Raw genomic sequence first — 17,054 nt, forward strand, 5'->3', positions numbered from 1 at the left:
TCTTATTTTTTGGTGGCAGGACGTGGTGCTGTAGAGTTGTTTTGATTACAAGGCATGGTGCTGTTCTCTTATTTTGATGACAAGGCGTGATGCAGTGCTCTTCTTTCTTGGTTTGGTAGTTAGTTGCTCCTCAGTTGAACTCTGGGTAGTTAGTTGCTCCTCAGTTGAACTCTGCAGTGCTAAATTAGCTGAGATTTTTAGACAGTGATTTTACACGCGTTCCTAATTAGCCCTGGAGAAATTAGCTTGTTTTTAAGGGATATTTAATGATGACTAACAGCTCTTCACTAAACTTTCTGCTTCTGAATGCTAAGACAGAATCTGAACCTCACACTGCAGGGGAACTTTTAATAGGGCAGAAGAGCAACACTGCAGAATACATTCACAAAACACACTGATGCTACGAGCTACTGACGCGTCCCGATTCAATTCATTGTTGGTGCAAAATATTATTTGTTAATTATTATTTGTTTGTTTCTTTTATCACCGTCTTTTAACTAAAAACTAGCAGCTAATAGTAAGTTTACATTTGGGGTTCATAAACATTATGGCCTAAAGTATTTGCACTGGGGTGTTTTTGTGCCAGCCCAAACCCCCCCCCCCCCCAAAAATAGGATAAATAGGATAAATCAGCCATAAAACACATAATAAATGAATGAATTATTAATTTTGACAATGTGTTTTAGGCTTTGTGGACACGTCAGACCTGATTTTTTTCACCCCCAAGGTAAATTGTAGGTAATAAACTGTATTTATGAAGCTCTGGGAATCGATTCCAAAATCATAAATAAGCTTTAGCTAAAATGCTAGGTCATTACTAATTTGCTAATGGAGCCACAATGGTGGAGTATTTCCAACCTAAATGACCATGCAAACCTTACACAGTGACCCAAACAGCACTAGTTTTTGCTGTTTGACTGTTTTTTGTCCTCATTAAGAAGAATCAGACTCAATGATTGATACCACTATGAAATGTTGGTGACCGAGATCACTGATGTGTTCTAAGATTTTTAAATGAATAATAAACAGAACTGGGATGTCCAACAGGCTAATGGTCAAGTGTCCACTTACTTTTGGTCACAAACTGGTAGTTTCCCAGTTTAATTATCGAATAAACAGCACAGCAGAGAGGACAGCCATCTCTTTTCTTTAATAATTTGGACAAATAAGCAGAAAACTGAAGACCTGGAAACCCCTTAAACTCACAGTGGATTATGGTCAGAGGGCTAGAATTTGGTTTTCTATTCATATGAGGAGTTATAAATAAAATAATAATAATAATAATAATAATAATAATAATAAAAATAAAATGCTAAATAATAATAATAATAATAATAATATAATATAATATAATAATAACCATAATAAAAATGATAATAATAATAATAATAATAATTATTATTATTATTATAATTATAATATAATAATAATAAAAGAATACTACTAATAATTAAATAATACTAATAATATAAAAAAATAATAATAATAAAATAATAATAATAATAATAATATATATTTTTTATTATTATTTGCATATTAAAATGAAGGGGAAACACATTAAGTCCCCAATTGCACCTAATAAGAAATAGAGGATCTGTTATAGGATGGCATTTATTTTCTAAGATAATTACATGTATAATAAAAGAAACTGGTAGTTTAATCCTCTAATGAACGTTACACCAGAGAGGAAAGCCAGCCTGGGCTAATTAATCTCCTTTATTTAAGAATTGTTTGAGTCCTTCATCAATACTTTTGGTTCTCAGACCTTGACACCCCCACGCTGTGCTCATGTTCCTGAAGCTGGACCCACGCCGGACTCAGTAATTACAGCGCTGTGCTCTGGGACCCGAGAGCCGCTGGTATATTAGTGAAGAGTAAATGTCAGACTGTGTAGCATTTACATAAGAACACCAGCATTTGGTGGTAAACACTGTGCTGCTGGAGATCGTTTCTATCAGACCGGGTGGGTCTTCAGAGAGACAGTGAGTCTGGGACCCACGCTGGAGTTGGTTATAGGCTCCTGTCCTCCCCATGCTAAGTTCACAGATGGAGCAGACTCGCTGTCTGTCCGAGAACAAAGCTACATCTGGTCTCTGAGCGCCGACCCTGTAAGGTCCTGACCCGCCTCAGCGCTCCACAGATGACATCTTGGCTCTGAGCACCTGACATTTTTAATCCATGTAATGAATTAAACCCTGGATACCGTTATTATTAAAGGAAGTGAGATGTCCAACAAGCTAATGGTCAAGTGTCCACTTACTTTTGGTCACAAGCTGGTAGTTTCCTGGGTTAATCCTTAAATAAAAAACACACCGGAGAGGAAAGCCAGCCTAGGATTAATTCATCTTTTTTCTTTAATAAGCTGAAAACTGAAGATCTGGCAACCCAATCCCTAACAAGTATCATGGTTTGCATTGATCAAACCCTAAATACACAATCCCATGATTAGTTACAGGTGTGATAATTAGAAAACCTGTGATGCAGACTCCTGCTGCTCTGTCTCACTAGCGTGAGAGTGGCAATGCCGGGAACAGCAGGCAGTGTTATATTAAATCATGTGACGCACTTACAATCCAATCTTTATTTATTTATTGTATTTTTCTTCTTGGTTTTCAGACCTGAGCACATTTTAAACCTTTTCATGAAACTTCAATTATGATAAGCTAGTATACAGGACATGTGCTGCTTTATTATTACTATTTTTTTTTCTATTCTTTGTATTTTTTTATATTATTATTATTATTATTATTAATATTATTATATGTGTTATTTTTATCGGTATCATTATTATTAATATTATTGTTATTATTTTTATATTTATTTATATTTTTTTTTTTTTTTTTTTTTTTTTTTTTACCCCTTTTTCTCCCCTTTTAGCGCATCCAATTGTTCAATTAGCATCGTGCTTCCTCTCTGTCTATGCCAAACCCTGCCCTGACGGAGGTGATTGAAGCTAACCCGTATCCCCTCCGAAACACGAGCAGCAGCCAGATGCATCTTTGCCACCCACACATTGACGAGTTTGGCGCCGCCTAGCGTTGCATGCGGAGAGACACACCCTAAGGGGGCCCTCTCCCATCTCTGTGTAAGCGCCTCCAATCAGCCGGCAGAGAACGCAATCGCATTCTGACAGAGAGAGACCCACATCCGGTTCTTTGTCCCACCCCCCACATGAGCAACCGGCCAATCGTTGCTCATATAGCCACTCAGCTTCGAACCGGTAAAGCAAGGCTGGATTCGATACCACGCTTCTCAGAATCCAGCCCTGGTTGCAGCGCGTTTCTTTTTACCGCTGCGCCACCTGAGCGGCTAGTTATTTTTTTTATATTTATTTATTTTTATCATTATTATTATAATTTTGTATTTATTTATTTTATTTTTTATTATGCATTAATATTATTGTTATTATTTGTATACTTATTTCTAATATTTTTTTATTTTACTATTATAATTATTATTAATCATTATTATTATTATTAGACTATTATTATATGTATATTTATTATTATTATTTACTATTAATATTATTGTTATTATTGTTATATTTATTATTATTAGTAGTATTATTATTATTATACATTTTTATTATTTTATTTTTTATTAATCATTTACTGTCATTTTCTGTCAATTTAGTCATATCCAATTACCCAGTTACATCTCCTTGTAATACTAAAAGTCTGGTGAGTAGCTTCTCAGAAGAGTGGCTGTTGTTTTAACTGAGAGGATCACAGTGGTAGCTCAGTGGTACTGGACTGGTAATCAGAAGGTTGCTGGTTCAAGCCCTTAGCCCTCAGTTGCTTAAATTGTCTGCTATATGTCATAAATGTAAACACAGAGGTTGTGTATTATAATACTTTTTGTTTTTAAAACGGAACGTCCAACAAGCTCATGCTCAGGTGTTCAAATACTTTTGTCTGTATGGTGTACTTCTTTGGCAGGCCCTTATCACTGCACCACAATGCCACCACCACTTAATTTCAGGTAGTTTTTAATGGGTGCAGTCAAACTAGTTTTAGTTATATGGGCAGAGAGAAGTCCCCAGCTGTAGTCGACCATAATCACCAACAAGAAATTAGAGGATTTGATTCAGTTAAATTGTTTTCTGGAACTTCAGTACTAATAATATAAGATTATTTTGAACTGTAGTTTGGGTTCGTGTTCAGTAAACACTTTTTATATTTCACATCATGTTTCCGTGGAGTTTTTCAGCCCGTGAGTCAGCGGTGAGGGCATCATCAGGACAGGCTATATACGTTTCATCACGAACGTATTCACAGGCTTCACACAGAGAGTCATCGCTTAATCACAAAGTCTTTTACCTCCCAAAGCCACAGGACCTGGAAGGTCATTACATTGAACTCTTCGCCTTTGTACCCTGAAGCACAGCACATCATTTCACCTCCTCCAGGGAATTAGTTCATATTCTGAACAAACTCGGTGAGGGAGAGAAATAACACAGGCGTTTGTGAAGCTCCTGCCATCGGTTATTCAGTCTGCAGCTGTGGACGCGCCTCACAATCCACACTTTTACATTTAGCAGATGCCTAACAGTTAGGACTGAATACAGTTTGAGCAATTGAGAGTTAAGGGCCTTGCTCAGGGGCCCAACAGTGGTAATTTTGCAAGGTTTGGCTTGTACCAGTGACCTTCTGATTATTAGTCCAGTGCCTTGACCACTGAGCTATTGGACCTTAAACTGAAGCAACGTTAAGAGAACCGAGTTCAGCTTGATCGGTGCAGTAAAACGTCGTCAAAGTGTTAATATGAGACGAATCTGTGTTTGTGTGAAGTAACCATCAGATCCAGTCTGAAAGCCCCACATGTATCTCTGTTTATCTGGATTTTCCTCACTGTTTCACTTTTAAACTTGTGTTACAGCTCGAGCTGCTGAGAAATTGTGATAATCAGCTTTTTCCAAAGAATCTAAAAATAAAGCTTGACGTGGTTTAATGTAGTAAAAGAAGGAGACAGGAGCACTAAACTTCTCTTCATTATTACTGCTCATAAGTTCTCTCCACTAATGAGATTCTTTGCTCCTTGATTTAGCACAATAAGTCACGTTAAGTTTTGTTCAAGTTGAGCTTTGTTTGTACGTCCTGAATCGCCTTTACTGCATCATATCAAACAGTTTGTCTCATTGGAGGAGCTTTGAAAAGGTCAGCGGCAAACTGGGCCAAAATTCAATAAGGCAAACTTTAATCGGTTTTTACCGCTTCTCATATGAATGCGCCCCATAACTTCTACAGTGTCAGTGGAACCGAAACGACAAGGGTTGCCAGATTTTAGCCGTGGAAGACATGACGGACTGTTTGATCCTTTTTATAGCCTGAACTCCTACAACCCTGACTACAGAATGAAAGCATGAAACACTCACTCACTCACTCACTGTCTTATCCGCTTATCCAATCAGGGTCGCGGAAGGGGGTGGCGGGGTTGTTGCTGGAGCCTATCCCAGCTTTCAATGGGCGCAAGGCACACAGTAACACCCTGGACGGTGCGCCAGTCCATCGCAGGGCCGACACACATGCACACACACACATTCACACACCCATTCACCTATAGGGCAATTCTGTCTCGAGTTAACTTGACTGCATGACTGTTTTTGGACTGTGGGAGGAAACCGGAGCTCCCGGAGGAAACCCACGCAGACACGGGGAGAACATGCAAACTCCACACAGAAAAGACCCGGACCGCCCCGTTTGGGGATTGAACCCTGGACCTTCTTGCTGTGAGGCGACAGTGCTACCCATTTCCTTTTTTCATCCACTGAATCGTCCTGGTCAGGGTCGTGGTGGGTCTGCTTCACTGGGCGAAAGTCTTTAAACAACATGTACAGGTCTCTAGTCCATCACAGAGCACACACACACACACACACAATGGGGCAGTTTTAGTTGGTCAAATTAATCTGACTGTATGTCTTTGGACTGTGGACCTGAAAGAAACCTATACAGACACAGGGAGAACATGCAAACTCCACACAGAAAGGACCCAGATCTTCCAGCCGTGGATTCAAACCCAGTCCCTTCTTGCTGTGAGGCGCCACCGTGCCACCCACACTATTAAACATGCACTTTAATTATGACTGGAGTTATTTTAATAAAAACACAGACACTCATTTAATTATTGGCTCCTTCACCCAGTACAAACTTTTATTTTACAGGAGCGGCGTGTTTTTGTCTTCCCTTGACCTCCCCCCGGCAGTCGGAGGCCTCACTAATCCTTTCGAAGGCTTCTAATTTGTCAGAAGGACCCACGCACAGGTTTTCTCACTCGGAAATAAAGCCGAGCAACGTAGAACAGACAAATCAGATTACAAGCCCATCGCATCCGGCGCTCCAGCACATTCATCGCCGGCTTAATCCGGTTACCGTCATGAAAAGGTCCCCAGACGTCTCCCGAACGCGCCGCCGCCGCCGCGGGCGCTCCAGAGCCGAATGAATCGCGGCTAACACCTTCGCCACTGCTAACTCGCTTAATTAACACGTGCGGGCTAAAGGGTTACGCGGAGACGGATTCGTTTCTGTTTCTGTGGCGGTTTAATAATAACAATCTATCGATGCCAATTTGTATTAATTCATGATAATTAAGAGGGTAAAAGCCCGTGTGGTGACAATCAAAGGCGTCATAATCGTGAAATAAATGAGCAAACTGGAAGCAGCGCTGCTGAAAGAGGTGGGGGTCATTAAAACTGGGTCTTTGTGGAGATTTGGAGGATTTTTTTATTCTTTTCCTATGTTAGAAGGTAGAGGACGCAGTATGTGGCTTCGTTATTAAATTAAATGTGGAATTGTGGAGGTAGAGCGGCTAAAATTAATACCTGACACCCGCCTCATAAATTAAAAAGTATTATTCCCCATTTTATCAACCACTTCAGTCTGATCCGATTGCTTCTTACTGCCTTCCATGACCAGCCATCCATGTTGCAGGCTCTCTGTCCCTCCCCCTACAGACACACAGCCAATCGGGTGTCTGTGTAGGTGCCCGTCCGGCTGATATAGAGCTGAGATTCAAACTAAAGAGCTTAAGATCTCAGCATTGGTGGCTGGTCTCATCACTGCGCTACCTGAGTGCCTTTGTACATTGTTCTATTATTTTTAATGTATTTTTTAAATCTATTTGATCTATGGGACAGTGGGGTTAGGTCCTGACATGACTGCAGGGATTTGCTTCCATTCAGCCACTAGGACAAGCGAAGTTGGGTACTGAGTCCAGTAGTGGTGTGCTTTATACCACTGGAATTAGTGCTTACCATTTAACGATGTTTGTGTGTGGCGATTGTGTGGCTGTGGACTTACATTAGTCCGCATCAGTGGGGCAGTGGCAGCTCAGGATCAGTAGTTCTAAGTACTGCCAAGTTGCCACTGGGCAACCACAAGGGCAGCGGTTAAGATACTGCACTAGTAATCATAAGGTTGCTGGTTCTAGCCTCGCCATTGCCAAGTTGGGCCCTTGAGCAAGGCCCTTAACCCTTAGTTGCTCAAATTGTTCAGTCATAATAGGAAGTCACTTTGGATTAATGTGTCTGCTAAATGCCACAAATGTAAAAGAGGGCAGTGGTAGCTCAGAGGTTAAGGTAGTGGCTTAGTAATCAGAAGGTTGCCAGTTCAAGTCACAACACAGTCAAGTTGCCACTGTTGGACCCACGAACAAGGTCCTTAACCCTCAACTGATTGAATTGTATTTAGTTTTAATTGAAATCGCTGTTTAGGGCAGTTGTAGCCTAGCGGTTAAGGTTCTGGATTAGTAATCAGAAGGTTGTCGGTTCAAGCCCACCACTACTAGGTTGCCACTGTTGGGCCCTTGAGCAAGGCCCTTAACACTCAATTGCTCAGATTGTAAGTAAGTAAGTAAGTAAGTAAATTTTATTTATAAAGCACTCTTAAAACAACTTACGTTGACCAAAAACCATTATTCAGTCATAATTGAAAGTCGCTTGTAGGGAAGTGGTAGCCTAGTGGTTAAGGTTCTGGACTAGTAATCAAAATGTCGCTGGTTCAAGCCCCACCACTGCCAGGTTGCTGCCTCTGAGCCCTTGAGCAAGGCCCTTAACCCTCAATTGCTCAAATTGTTCAGTCATAATGGTAAATGCTGCAAATGTGAAGAAGAGGTTTGAATTCAGGTCCTCAGAGTTCTGGAGCTGTGCTGCACCAACACTACCTGCTGCAACAGTGTGCTGCCCTAAATAAGATCTATTTTACTAAATAAACTTCACATCACAGTCAGAATAGTAAAATAATCAGAGCGAAACTCACGTACTGCGGTACATAATCAGTCTGCTGTCGTGATGCTGTAATATTTGTCTCTTTTCTGCTTCCTCTATGTGGTGAGGAAATGAGATCTCAGAGGAAACTGCACAGAGAAACACAAATCCTAGAAAAAGCCGTAAAAATAATAAAGAAATCAATTCTATTATTTGTGGTCTGTTGTTTTTCTTCCTGGATTGAACGGTGCAGAGAATAAATAGATCTGATCTAAACCAGGCAGCTTCCTCCGTGGCTCAGTCTGCATTATTCACCGTCTATAATATTAATAATAACTTATATCTATCTATCTATCTATCTATCTATCTATCTATCTATCTATCTATCTCTCTATCATCTATCTATCTACCTATCTACCTATCTATCTATCTATCTATCTGTCTATCTATCTATCTATCTATCTATCTATCTATCTATCTGTCTATCTGTCTATCTATCTATCTATCTATCTATCTATCTATCTATCTATCTATCTATCTGTCTGTCGATCTGTCTTTCTGACGATCTGTCTGTCTTTTTGTCCATCTGTCTGTCTATCTGTCTTCCTATCTATCTGTCTGTTTGTGCGTCCATCTGTTTGTCTGTCTGTCTGTCTGTCTATCTGTCTTTCTGCCTGTCTGTCTGTATTTCTGTATGTCTGTCTTTCTGTCTGTCTATCTTCCTATCTACTGTATCTGTCTGTCCGTCCATCCGTTTGTCTGTCGGTCTGTCTGTCTGTCTTTCTGACTGCCTGTCTGTCTATCTATCTATCTGTCTGTCTGTCTGTCTGTCCATCCGTCTATCTGTGCATATGTCTGTCTATTTGCCTGTCTGTCTGTCTGTCTGTCTGTCTGTCTGTCTGTCTGTCTGTCCATCCATCTATCAGTGCATCTGTCTGTCTATTTGCCTGTCTGTCTGTGTATCTATCCATCTGTCTTTCTATCGGTCTATCTCTCTCTCTCTCTCTCTTTCTATATACGTATATTGTATTATATTATTGTATATACAGTGTATCACAAAAGTGAGTACACCCCTCACATTTCTGTAAATATTTCATTATATCTTTTCATGGGACAACACTATAGACATGAAACTTGGATATAACTTAGAGTAGTCAGTGTACAACTTGTATAGCAGTGTAGATTTACTGTCTTCTGAAAATAACTCAACACACAGCCATTAATGTCTAAATGGCTGGCAACATAAGTGAGTACACCCCACAGTGAACATGTCCAAATTGTGCCCAAAGTGTCAATATTTTGTGTGACCACCATTATTATCCAGCACTGCTTTAACCCTCCTGGGCATGGAATTCACCAGAGCTGCACAGGTTGCTACTGGAATCCTCTTCCACTCCTCCATGATGACATCACGGAGCTGGTGGATGTTAGACACCTTGAACTCCTCCACCTTCCACTTGAGGATGCGCCACAGGTGCTCAATTGGGTTTAGTCCATCACCTTTACCTTCAGCTTCCTCAGCAAGGCAGTTGTCATCTTGGAGGTTGTGTTTGCGGTCGTTATCCTGTTGGAAAACTGCCATGAGGCCCAATTTTCGAAGGGAGGGGATCATGCTCTGTTTCAGAATGTCACAGTACATGTTGGAATTCATGTTTCCCTCAATGAACTGCAGCTCCCCAGTGCCAGCAACACTCATGCAGCCCAAGACCATGATGCTACCACCACCATGCTTGACTGTAGGCAAGATACAGTTGTCTTGGTACTTCTCACCAGGGCGCCGCCACACATGCTGGACACCATCTGAGCCAAACAAGTTTATCTTGGTCTCGTCAGACCACAGGGCATTCCAGTAATCCATGTTCTTGGACTGCTTGTCTTCAGCAAACTGTTTGCGGGCTTTCTTGTGCGTCAGCTTCCTTCTGGGATGACGACCATGCAGACCGAGTTGATGCAGTGTGCGGCGTATGGTCTGAGCACTGACAGGCTGACCTCCCACGTCTTCAACCTCTGCAGCAATGCTGGCAGCACTCATGTGTCTATTTTTTAAAGCCAACCTCTGGATATGACGCCGAACACGTGGACTCAACTTCTTTGGTCGACCCTGGCGAAGCCTGTTCCGAGTGGAACCTGTCCTGGAAAACCGCTGTATGACCTTGGCCACCATGCTGTAGCTCAGTTTCAGGGTGTTAGCAATCTTCTTATAGCCCAGGCCATCTTTGTGGAGAGCAACAATTCTATTTCTCACATCCTCAGAGAGTTCTTTGCCATGAGGTGCCATGTTGAATATCCAGTGGCCAGTATGAGAGAATTGTACCCAAAACACCAAATTTAACAGCCCTGCTCCCCATTTACACCTGGGACCTTGACACATGACACCAGGGAGGAACAACGACACATTTGGGCACAATTTGGACATGTTCACTGTGGGGTGTACTCACTTATGTTGCAGCTATTTAGACATTAATGGCTGTGTGTTGAGTTATTTTCAGAAGACAGTAAATCTACACTGCTATACAAGCTGTACACTGACTACTCTAAGTTAAATCCAAGTTTCATGTCTATAGTGTTGTTCCATGAAAAGATATAATGAAATATTTGCAGAAATGTGAGGGGTGTACTCACTTTTGTGATACACTGTATATGGGTGAAAGTGGAAAGTATAAAAAAGCAGAGCTGGTCTGATCAAAGGCAGCTGAAGAGGCGCTGGGTGGCACCCATGCTTCATTGACAGGTCTGGTGGGCTGGTGATGGATGGAGCGCAGTGATGTACCGACTCACCGGCGGATGTGAGGGGAAAGTAGCTGACGATGACAGAACCGACCAGCTGCAGACAGATGAGGGCTGAGAGAAAAATTACATTCAGTTGTGGATAAGAATCCAGAGAGCGAGTTTAGGAGAGTCCAGGATTGTCGTCAGTCACTGTCTCGGGTAGGAGGAACCAAATTTGGGGCGTTGTGATAATCAGAACTGTGATGATGCTGGAGAGTGGTCAGTACTGCTGGTGTGTGTTTGTGTAGAATAGAAAAACGAATGCAAACAATGACGTAAAAGATCATTCTGATCATCATAGCTGCAGTGAAGTATGGTGGTGGGAGTATTGTGTAATGGGGCAGTTTTTTTCTAATTGTACTAGTCAGTACAGGTCACATATTAAAGATGAAAACTTTTATACTTACAACACAGTCTTTAAGTTGTTTTTATTAAGGGTTTTCCACCACACATGTAAAGAAATGACCCACGTATAAACAGCGTTCGTCCATTAAAATGACACAGCGCCTGATTGTTGCTGCTTATATAAAAACTTTCACAACTCCAACTTTTCCATTTAGAGTTTTTGTTTGGCATTTATCGGTTCTAAGAATAAAGAAATGTCAACAGTGTGTCGTTCAACATGCGTCATCATGAACAGCATGCGGCGCATGTTAATAGATTTACATTTTTACATTTTCATTTAGATAGATAGATAGATAGATAGATAGATAGATAGATAGATAGATAGATAGATAGATAGGTAGGTAGGTAGGTAGGTAGGTAGGTAGGTAGGTAGGTAGGTAGGTACGCAGGCAGGCAGGCAGGCAGGCAGGCAGACAGACAGACAGACAGACAGACAGACAGACAGACAGATGTTAATATTACTTTGTGTTCTGACTCCTGGGACTTCTGGGTGTCACACTCTCAGACTTGTGTGTTTCAGCTCCTTCAGGAGGGTTAAAATCGGCTTGGATGAAAACGTACTTTCATTTATTCCTGTAGCAGCTTCTATCTAAGTGAGTTCAGACATCATACGAAACAAACATTCATCTCTCGACCACAGAGACGTCACAGAGGCTTTCTGCGCTCTAGCAAAACACTTTATTAGGGACAGTATTGGGTGGCACAGTGGCTCAGTGGGTAGCACTGTCGCCTCACAGCAGAAAGGTCCTGGGTTCGAACCCCACACACACACCTATTCACCTATAGGGCAATCCAATGTCTCCAGTTAACCTGACTGCATGTGTTTGGACTGTGGGAGGAAACCGGAGTTCCCGGAGGAAACCCACACAGACACGGGGAGAACATGCAAACTCCGCACAGAAAGGACCCGGACCGTCCCACCTGGGGATCGAACCCAGGACCTTCTTGCTGTGAGGTGACAGTGCTGCCCACCGAGCCACCGTTTCGCCCTAGGGGTAATTCAAAATAATTAAAATTATTAATTAATTAGCTGAACGATGCAGCAAATGAACAAAGAAAACAAATAATGTAGTGTTTTTAAGTGTTAGAATAATGGTAATAATAACTATTCGGTTAATATGAGCTAGTATGATGGTGCTCTACCCGGCAAGCACAGATTGGCAAACCTGTCAGGAATTTTGAGGGATTTTTTTCCCTTTTATTAGCGTCCAGGCGTGACCGAGTGAAACAGGTCATCCAGTGAGATCGATTCCTAGAACACGAACACATTTTAAGCCGTGAAATTAGCTCACACACTCACACGCTAAATAATTCAGGGCTCATTTGTTTCTGCCTGTTTTGCGAGGGGAACAGAACAGATCAGGTCTGAGTTTTTCTGTCGTCGTGAAGACGTTGTTACAGGAACATCAGAGCACAGACGCGGGTCTGTTGTTTAGCATCACACAGCTTTCCTCACAGGTACCCACAAACCCACCGTTCACCTCATTTTCCTCTCCAGTCTTCTCTCTACATCTATTAGTTCCAGCTTTGGTCTGTGCCCGCTGCAGATGGCACGGCTCTGCTGGGGTTCGCTCGGCGTATTCCTGAGACCGGAGTGTTTCTGATGGGCAGCGTGGAGGTGTGTGTTAATCTGACCGGGACTTTAAGGCTTAGGGAAGGAAAATGGACACACAGGCTATGAATATTTCAGTGTTTTGGGAGGTGTGGTGGTGAACGTATGTGAGAAAACGGGCTGTAGGAGGAAGATAGAGACGTGGAAGTTTTTCTCAATCCAGCCAAACTTTCAGAGTCCATCAGCTGGAAGTGTGTAACCGTCTCGGTCTGTGATAAATAAGAAAAATGGAGGGACTAGTTTTGTACTTTTCTTTTTTACAAATACATTATTATACAGTTGCGGTTGTAAATATTCAAGCCCACAGACAAAATAAGGATTTATAACTCTAAACTTTTCTGCAGAGGCAGATATTGAGGTCTTTTTAGATGACTGATGCACCGAATGAACAAAGAAGATAAATAATGTCGTATTTTAAAGTATTAGGATATTTCTTGATGCATGCTCAATAATCCTGGTACACATCTGGAACTGATTCAACAAGTTTGGTGTAGAGAAACGTTTTTTCACTCATCCAAGTGACTTCTTTAGTCTGAGTCTATATGCAGGCGATTTGCACAACAACCGACACCAACCCATTGCATTACAATGATCATAGCTGCGTCCGAAATCGCATACTTCCATCCATACTGAACAGTACGTGAAAGCAGTACGCGAGAGCGGTTAGTATGTCCGAATACATAGTATACATCAAAGAGTACGTGAAAAGTACCCGGATGACCTACTTCATCGGCTGTAATTTTTGAGTATGCAAACGATGCACACTTGTATCACATAATTCAACTGGAGCTGATAGATGGTGGATAGATGGTTTCTCTACTACAAACATGTGTACAGATGAACTGATTCAACTTTGTTTATTAGGATATTTATATATTTATATACTAATTTTCAAGCTTGTATTAAGGAAGACATGTCAGATGTCATGTTGAGCGCTTGTGATTGTTTATCCACGTAAAGACCAAAATGGCCCACGTATAAACCGCGTCTGATTCGTCTATCAAAATGACGCAGCGCCTGATTAATGCTGCTTATATAAAACTTTCACAACTCCAACTTTTCCATTTGGTGTTTTTATTTGCCATTTATCGGTTCTAAGAATAAAGAAATGTCAACAGTGTGTCGTTCAGAACTGACTGTCTCTATCGGCTATATATAATCATAAATAATAATTATGGAGGGACTAGTTTTGTACTTTTCCTTTTTTATAGATACATTATTTTACATTTGCAGTCATAAATATTCAACCCCTTAAAGAAAAAGGAATTATAACTAAACTTTTCAGCAGAGGCAGAAGTCTTTTTTTTTCAGTTGTACGATGTGGCAAATGAACAAAGAAAATAAATAATTGAGTATTTGAAAGTATCAGGATATTTCATTGACTGTCGGGGTTACAGTTCTGAGCTCAGACGACTGTACCCGACTGTACCCGTTCTCTCCGTTCCACTTTTCACTTGATTTTGTGATCACTCGGTTGAAAGACCTCTTTTACGCTCTGCTTTGGGTTTGCGTTCCGTTTTGCTTTGAATGAAAATTTAATGTTGTTGTGAACTTCACAGCCCGGCGGATGTGAGCACCAGCGCTCGGTGACATATACAGTACCGTTCTTCGCTCGGGGAAATGTGTGTTTAAGTGCGCATGGACCGGTTCAGACACGGAGATTCTGTAGCTGCTTTTATGACAGTTTCTCAAATCCTTTTTAAACTAGCGGCACGGTGGCTCGGTGGGTAGCACTGTCGCCTCACAACGAGAAGGTCTTGAGTCTGATCCCCAGGTGGAGCGGTCTGGGTTCTTTCTTTGTGGAGTTTGCATGTTCTCCTCGTGTCTGCGTGGGTTTCCTTCCACAGTCCAAAGACATGCAGTCAGGTAAATTAAAGATACTACATTTACATTTTCAGCATTTAGCAGACACATTTATCCAAAGTGACTTACAGTTCTGTGACAGTATATATTGTTTAAGCAATTGAGGGTTAAGGGCCCTGCTTAGGGGCCAACAGTGGCAACCTTGGCAGTGGTGGGGCTTGAACCAGTGACCTTCAATTTTAATTTGTGTGTGTTTGAGGACTGGTGCCCTGTCCAGGGTGTTTTTGTGTGTCTTGCGCCCATTGTGAGCTGTTACAGGCTCCAGCACCCCCTGCAACCCTGATTAGGATAAGAGGCTTAGAAAGTGAGTGAGTGAAGGTCTATCTGTGTGGTCAGAACTGTGGATTTCCAATCTTAAGCTTTGCTACACAGCTAATGATTGGCTAGTTTGAGGGTGGGAACTCTGGAGGAGATTCCTCATAACTGCTGCTATTATGACCTCTGCTGGTTGGTTGATAAAGCCTGCTCAGAGACGGGGGATAATGGGGATCAGTGTGTGACGTGTGACTCCATGCATGATACGGATCTCCATAAGAACCCACCTTATAAAGGTGAAGAGAAGCAGTCTGCTACTGAACACGTGTCTGAGGGGGGTGTGTGTTAATGCGATTGTGTAAATTGATACGACTATATTTGGGAGGAAAATGGGGAAAAAAAGAATGAAATCTAATGACACGTGTGTAAATAACTGAGAAACCTTTGTTAAATAAAACAGCTGCTTTAAATAAAAGAATCCTGAACTTTTTGTACTTATATTAAGAGATTTAGATTGCCTCTGTGTATCATATTACTCATGCAATTATATAAGCCAGATGTGCACCATATGTCTGACTGCATTGTAAACTCAGAAGCACCAGAAAAAGAGAAGAAAATAGCAGAGAAAAAGTTAAAAATGGAAAAGAAAATCACGCTGTGCTTTGTTACAGAGAGACACATTTTCATGTGATTTCTCAAACGTGTGAATTTGATACGGTTTCAGAACAAAAAAGCCAGATGTTCTGTACTATTAATATCAGAACGATGTGTTAAGTGCCAATCAAAGGCAGAAAACTTTATTATTATTATTATTATTATTATTATTATGGAGTTACAGACAGAGGACTAACGGTTTAGACTCCAGTCAAGATTTTCAATTTGCCAGATACCACAGCACACCTTCAGGAGTCTAGTGGAGTCCATGTCTCGACGGTTCAGGGCTGTTTTGGCAGCAAAAGGAGGACCAACACGATATTAGGAAGGTGGTCATAATGTTATGTCTGATCGGTGTATATTATTACACCTAGATTTTGATATGCTTGAGGCATTCCAAGCTCAGTAGGCGAACAGCCAGTAAACACATAAAAAAAAGTGTTGTTTTTTTACTTCAAAGGCCAAAAGCCAGAAAAGTCTGACGTTTATTCACCAGCGCAACAGGCAGCGGTGAATAAAGATCAAGCGCATGAACAAAAACTTCTAAAACACGTCAAGAAATCATTACTCAGAGTCCGAAAGAGGCAGGAACAACATGGATAAGGTTTACCCACAGCGCCCGTTTGAAGGCATGAAGCTGCAATCAAGGATCTGATCTGGCCTTAGGCCAGATCAGATCCTTGATTGCAGCTTCATGCCTTCAAATGGGCGAACTGTTTTGTGTGCACCAGCTCCAGACTTTATCCTTCTACCATGATTTGAGGTGTCCCACAAGGTTCAGTCTTAGGGTGCGTTATCTTTTCTCTGCATATGAAGGCGCAGTGTAACGCGTCGCTCACACTGAAATTGACGACAACCATCATCCCTCCTCATGGCTGTCGGGAAAAGTATCGGAGATCCCTGACGAACCGGCGTATCAGTCATCCTGTTCCCGCTTACCTTCATCTACTTCCTAAACTTTAAACTCCATCTGTCTTTCCCCATGCTAATTCGATTTAGCGGCGTATCCATGTGGAGACGCACTAAATCAGAGCGCCGTAATGAAGTCGTGTAAAGCAGAGTCGGATTTCCTGCCCACACGCCGCAGAAGACTCGCTCTACACGCGCCCGAAGCCGAGGTTTCTATAACGGCGGGTGAAATATTAAGACGAATGTGTTTGATTTAGTGGTGGTAGGAGTGGAAGTTTGGGTTCGGTGGAGGCAGAGGATGGATGAGGGATGTTAGATGGGTATAAAGTGTTCGTGGTCACATCAGCTAGAAACAAACAGACCGAACGTCTGTCTGAAAACCCACTG

The 17,054-nt window shown here is 41.6% G+C and overlaps 1 protein-coding gene across 1 annotated transcript in view; it reads left to right on the forward strand.

The window, feature by feature from the left end:
* dcc (DCC netrin 1 receptor) overlaps positions 1–17,054 on the forward strand; it is a 240,103-nt gene that overhangs the window by 78,604 nt on the left and 144,445 nt on the right. The window lies entirely within an intron of this gene.

The sequence above is a fragment of the Trichomycterus rosablanca genome, chromosome 26 (genome assembly GCF_030014385.1).
Source record: "Trichomycterus rosablanca isolate fTriRos1 chromosome 26, fTriRos1.hap1, whole genome shotgun sequence".
Classification (NCBI taxonomy): Eukaryota; Metazoa; Chordata; class Actinopteri; order Siluriformes; family Trichomycteridae; genus Trichomycterus; species Trichomycterus rosablanca.